The 6,655-nt window shown below is 38.2% G+C and overlaps 1 pseudogene; it reads right to left on the bottom strand.

Moving 5' to 3' along the window:
* Window positions 1-245: 245 nt before the first annotated feature.
* Window positions 246-887, bottom strand: LOC138386145 (protein C1orf43 homolog pseudogene; annotated as a pseudogene).
* Between the last annotated feature and the right edge of the window lie 5,768 nt (window positions 888-6,655).

The following is a 6,655-nucleotide window of genomic DNA, read 5'->3' as shown; positions in this document are numbered from 1 at the left end:
GAGAATAACATCTGAATTCAAATCCAGAAAAAAAAATGCTATTGGCTGAAAATAAAGTCTTAGCCAGTGTTCTAAAAGGGTTGGGAATGACACTCTAGGCACAAGCTCTTAAGAACTCTGGACACAGTGGGAGCTTCAGCTGATACGGTCTGGGCCTGCTGAGCCAGATGTCCTGCCCAGCAAGCAGCCTGTCTGGCACACTGCAACTGTCTGGCTCAAGCTACGGTGAGAGTCCTTCAGTTTCATCACAGAGTACTCTCCAATGTGCGACAGTCGTCCTTAAAGCTCTTCAATTCGAGGAAGTGCTTGGCATGTTTACTCTTTTGACTGGAGGGGAGGTAGGTCACCTGGATGGTTGTTGGGAGACTTCAAGGGACTGGGTTAGGTCTTCGGCTGCTGACTAGTGTTGGTGCTGAGAGCTCCCAGTTCGTGCTCTGACCACAGTGGCCAGCTCACACAAGGCCAGGTATTCATTCTGGCCAAAGACCCCTGCCCCATAGAGGGTTGTCTCATAGCCATGCAGCAGGGTATCAAGAGGGCCTTGTGCACATCCTTGAAAGGAGTACTAGTGTTTCGCAGGTCTAGCAGGTAGGAGCGGGAATTCTTGCCCATTAAGGAGTCAGATGCCAGCCCTCAGCATGAAATGGGATCTCAGAGGCACAAATGGCATCCAGAGCTTTCATCCTGTACAGATAGCTGTAGCATTTTTTATTTCCCTGGGTTTCCTGCTGTAGCAGTCTAGCACCATCATTTGCAAGGAGCAGGGGTTCATACTTGATATCTTGAACCCTGGACAGTCGAATATCAATCTCCTCTTTCAAGTCCTTGGGAGCATTGTGTCCCACAGGGACATGAGATCCCCTTCTAGATTTCGTTGCAAAGCGCATGATTTGCCTCCTCACAAAAATAAATAGTAGTACAGACATCAGCCTCCCGTGGGCCATCACCAGCACGACATTCACCCAGGAGAGCCGGTTACTGCCGGACACCTCCCTACCTCGTGCAGAGGTGCTGGGATTTACCCCACTGTCTTGCCTCCAACCACCTGGGCTCTGCCAAAGCGATGGTGCCTGGGTTTCCTGGAACTCTGTGGCCATTTTCTTATGGGGGAAGATCAAGACAGACCTGGCCTGAAAACATGGCAGATGGGGGATGAAACCCGGATACTCTGAGAACAAGAAAATTTTTTCTGCTTTCAGCAAAACCCAAATTCTCTTCTAAAGAAAAAAAAATCCTCCACCTGGCAGTTTTGCAAAATTTGTGCAGGGAAATTAATTTGAGGTTGGCCACTCTCAAGGTTGGCTACTCTCTGTGGAAGAAAACTTGAATGTGCTTCTGTGAAATATTTTTCCCATCAAGAAATTATACAGAAAATTACAGTCCCATTAACATTTTAAATTTAAAATTCAGATTTTAAATTGATTGTACAAGGTAAAAAATGGAAAACATTCCTTCATCTGTCTTAAGAATGTCCACATGAAAATTTTTAATACTTCACCATTCTTATAATAAACAAGATAAGGAAATGTAGGCAATGCATTTTGATTTGACCTCCGGTAATTACCATTTCCCAAATTGGAAACTGGTTTATGTCCTACATATCAATTCTTTGTAACTCTATATTTCTTTAGTTAATTGAAAGTAAAAATTGCCCAATGTTATTTCATACAGTACCCAATTGCCATTTCCCCTTGACTATGTAATGATTCTTGTTCACATATAAAAAATAGTCAGCAAAAAGTGGAATACATATTTTTAAATAATTATTTTTTCCTAATAGAACTTTTGTCGTTAGTCACATGAACTTCCTTTTTTTATTGATACATAATAATTGTATATATTTATGGGCTACATGTGATATTTTTATGCATACAATGTGTAGTGAAGTCACATGAACTTCTAATCTGGGTATTCAGAACATTTAATCTATTTATCTTTCATTTTAATGTATCTATCTTTAATAAATTAATTTTATTTTTCTGTCTTTTATTAACAAACATTAAACTCCCTATTAAATGTTTCCTATTTTCAGTTTATTCATCACTAGATACAGTGACACTCAAACTTTATTCACAAGAGGAAGGGCTTATTTCCCCATTTTCATTATAGTTCCCAAAGTGCTTTTTATGGGTGATTTCATTTCTTCTTCCAAGAAGAAGATTGGCTAACCTTCCTTTAAAAGTTATATTGTACGGCAAGTGTTCTGATGTTTCACTGAGTCACAAATGAGAAACAACTTCTTACAACATGGCTTTCGTTCTGTGTGGGTGGGAGTCAGCATTACTTAAAAAAAAAAAAAAAAGACAAACACTTCTTTGTCTTTCTGTTCCAGATTTAGAAATCTGAAGTTCCATCTAAACTCTTGAAGTCGTGTCATTTACATCCATTTCTCCTCTCCTGTTAAGGTTATATGTAGAGATTTTTAGAACAAGACTCCTTGTTCAGCTTGAGCTAGGAGTAAAATTTTTATTTTCACGTTTAAAGTCAACAGGGTGCAAATTTTTTCTATACTCTGATTCTTTGGTTAAGAATAAAACTAACAAATCAGTACTCATTTTTAAAAAGTACTAAGTATTCTTGCTTTTATCTCTTTTATTTATAAAATAACATTCAGTGAAGGTAAATAACAATATCCATTTGCCATAGTTTTCATATCATGAAAGCAAAGATATATAATATCTTTCTATAATTGGTGTTCCCCCCAATTTTTTTTTGAAACAGTGTCTTGCTCTGTTGCCCCAGCTAGAGTGCAGTGGCATCGTTATAGCTCACTGCAACCTCAAACTCCTGAGCTCAAGTGATCCTCCTGCCTCAGCCTCCTAGTAGCTGGGACTACAGCATGTGCCACCATGCCCGGCTAATTTTTCTATTTTTGTAGAAATGGGGTCTCTTTATGTTGGTCAGGCTGGTCTCAAACTCCTAGGCTCAAGAGATCCTCCTGCCTTGGCCTCCCAAAGTGCTAGGATTACAGGTGTGAGCCACAGCACCCGGCCCCAAATATTTTTAACTTTATACATTCAAAATTAAGTCAGATAATTTTTTTTTTTTTTTTTTTTTGAGACAGAGTCTCACTCTGTTGCCCGGGCTAGAGTGCCGTGGCGTCAGTCTAGCTCACAGCAACCTCAAACTCCTGGGCTCAAGCGATCCTACTGCCTCAGCCTCCCGAGTAGCTGGGACTACAGGCATGCGCCACCATGCCCGGCTAATTTTTTGTATATATATATTTTAGTTGGCCAGATAATGTCTTTCTATTTTTAGTAGAGACGGGGTCTCACTCTTGCTTAGGCTGGTCTCGAACTCCTGACCTCGAGCGATCCACCCGCCTCAGCCTCCCAGAGTGCCAGGATTACAGGCGTGAGCCACCGCGCCCGGCCTACTCAGAGAATTTTTAAATGTCTTCTTTATTATTGGAGTTCTGTATAAGAATTCATTTGAAAATGATTTCCACTTCTTTCAAAGTTTGAAACCATCACTTAGAAACTTTCCTTTTCAATTATAAAAGTGCCACATTCTTATAATAAAAATATTTACAACATACAAAAGAGTTGAAACATGTCAATAATCCTATCTCTATATACAACCACTGTTAATGCCTGGTAATTCTTTTTCTTTTTTAAAAGTGTTCTCTCTGTATATGTTTTTAAAAACATTTTGATTATTTTGATAATTATATTGATAAATATATTGTTCATGCAATCTTATGCCTTAATATTATATCATATGTATTTTCCATAATATTATTACATCTCTGGTAAATAAGATTAAAATATTTTTTGCTAATCTTTTAAGTTACTTTTATTTTGTTACTGTAAGAGAAATATAAAATGAAAATATGAAGTTTCCTACTCTCTCCTCCTCCCAACAATCCCCCCCACGCTCCCATTCCTCTCTAGAGAGTAGGGAATAATGGATTTGAAGAATCTCAGACATCCTTCCGGAAGTTTCCAGCATATAAAAGTATATTCTTATATAATGTAATATTCCTACACACTATGTTATCTATCCATGTATCTGTACACACATACTTTGAAAAAATAATTTATCTTTACTTAACTTAATAAAATGTCTTAGTGGTTTTTTTTTCACATCAGTGTATATAAATTTCCTCCTTTGTTTTAGTAGCTCAATAGCATTCTATTGTATCATGTACTTTAATTCAGTATGTGGTCCCCTACTGATGAGCATTTAAATTATTTCTGTTTTCTTGCAATTAGAAAATGTGGATACCAAGGTAGCTGCCAATTCCATGATGCCTTAGTGTGGGTAAAAAAAATGACACTGTTCTAGGAAGGATGTCTGCCCTGGGCCCCTCTGGCTCCACCTTTCTCCACCTCGCTCTGTTCCTTAGGAGACTGATCTGCATATGGACCACATCTATGTCCTCCCTGGCTGGTCTAGCTTTGGGTGGATTCAGCCAATGGAAGCAGCTGCAGGAAATTGGAAAGGGGAAGTAAGGAGAGGTTGGCTTATTTATTCCCTGGGCTTTCTTCCTGCCTGCTCCTGGAAGGCTAGCTTCCTCCCTTAAGCTTTCTTTCTCACTCAAGCTCTCACCCCTCACCCCCAAGTCTGATATCTGTTCCTTTTCTTGCTTTTCTTGTCCTAGGACACTGCATTATCCCCTCTAGTTTCTCTACACCTTGCCTTACCTTTGTAAATAGCCTATTTATCAAACTCGGCTTGAATGACCCAGTTTGAGTGTGCCATAAATTTCCTGCTAGGACTCTAACTGAAACACCTTCCTCCTGACAAATAGAGCCTCACACCCAGATGTTTCTTTTGGTGATTGGAGCTTGTGCTATCATTAAGCCTTCCCAGGCCTGCTCCCTCCTACAATTCCCTTCAACCTTCTCAGGTGTGTCCTGTGCAAGACACAGCCTGGACAATACATGGCAGTCTTGGCTGCAACCCAATTGATGTGTGTGTATGGGTGTGCATGTGTGTGTGTAATCTTTGTGTGCTTGCACGTGATCTGGAAGATAAATACTAGCAGTGGAGTTGTTGGGTCACTTTTTGCACTTTGAAAGAATTTGCCCAATGGCTCCCCCAAAACCCTCAATTTACATTCTCACTGCACTTTTGCCAACTGTAGGTTATAAAACTTTAAAATTTCTGCCATTTTTATAGGTATAAATGGTATTTGATTTTTCTCTTTGACATTTCATTTTTAAAATTGAGTTTGGCTGGGTATCTTTTCATATATTTCTTGATGTTTATATACTCTTAGCCCATTTTTCTATTGAGTTAAATTTTCTGTACTTATTTAAAGATACTATTTTTATATGAAGGAAATAAGCTCATTGTCATATGTGTAGCAAACACTCCTTTCCAATTTTTCATTCTGTATGGATGTTTAAAATTTTTTATACAGGCAAATGATATCAAATGTTTCTTTCATGGCTTATGAATTTTGTGTCACATTCAGAAAAGTCTTTCTCACTCCAAAATAATAATTGTTAAAAATCCCATGTCTACCTGTAGTATTTATTATTTTTCTTACATGTATGATTTTGATCCATCAAGAATTTGTTTTTGTATGGGATAGGTAGGAACCCAGATGGATTTTTCCAGATGGCTAGCTAATTATTTGGAGATATGATATGGAGATGATTTGATTTGGCAATGACATGATAATTAGTAGAGCTTTTCATCATTAATATGGAATGCTATATTTATTGTATACTAAATTCTCAAAATAATTTAGGTCTATTTCTATACTATTTTCTTCCATTGTTTTTTTTTTTTTTCCTCCAGTGGTGGTAGACAGATTTAGAAGATGGCTCCATGGATCCCTGCCCCCTGGTGTTCACACCTGTGGGTAATCCCCTACCCTAGAATGGCGGCTGGACCTAATGATTTGCTTGTAGTGAATAGAATACCACAAAAGTGATGGTATGTCACTTCTACAATCCATAAAAACTACTATCTCTATCTTACTAGTACTCTCTTGCTCTCTCTCTCTCTCTCTCTCTCGCTTCTCTCTCATCCTCTCACTTGCTCTGATAAAGCCACATGCCATATTTTCAGCTGTCCTGTGGAGAGGTCGAGGTGGCACAGAAATAAGGGAGATCTTTAGCCAACAGCTCAGGAGGAATAGAGGCTGTCAGTCCAACAGCCTGCAAGGAGCCTAATCCTTCCAATAACCAAGTGGAATATGTACACTTCTTACTTATTTTTTCTTATTTGATTGCATTAGATTTTACTTCCAGAACAATGGGAAATAATAGCACCTTTGTTTTGTTTGGGAAATTTGAGTGGAAAGTTGAAAGTTTACCATTAAATTTGCTGCTGGCTTTTGATATGACTAAATATACAAAATGATTTCTTTTGCTTTGTATCAGGAATGGATGTTGTATTTTATGTCACTTCTTTTCTTCATTTATTGAGACATTAATCTGATTTTTCTCATGCGAACTAGTAATACCACAGTAATATAATAGATTCTCTAACACTCAGCAATGTAGTTCATGAGTACATACTATTCAGTCAGGTGAAATCAGTGTGGCTTGCTTTTCTAGGCAAGCCAGTTTTTGCTTCTATAAACACTTCTTCAACAAACATCTTTACACATATAACTTTATCCTTTGTTAATAATAATGGCTGACAGGTATGGAAATTTCTATATCTCAGGGACTCTAACATCTTCCTATTTATTCAT

This window comes from Eulemur rufifrons, chromosome 7, assembly GCF_041146395.1.
Source record: "Eulemur rufifrons isolate Redbay chromosome 7, OSU_ERuf_1, whole genome shotgun sequence".
In the NCBI taxonomy this organism is placed as follows: Eukaryota; Metazoa; Chordata; class Mammalia; order Primates; family Lemuridae; genus Eulemur; species Eulemur rufifrons.
Note: the sequence above shows the minus strand (reverse complement) of the source record. Positions and strands in the feature narration are given on the sequence as shown.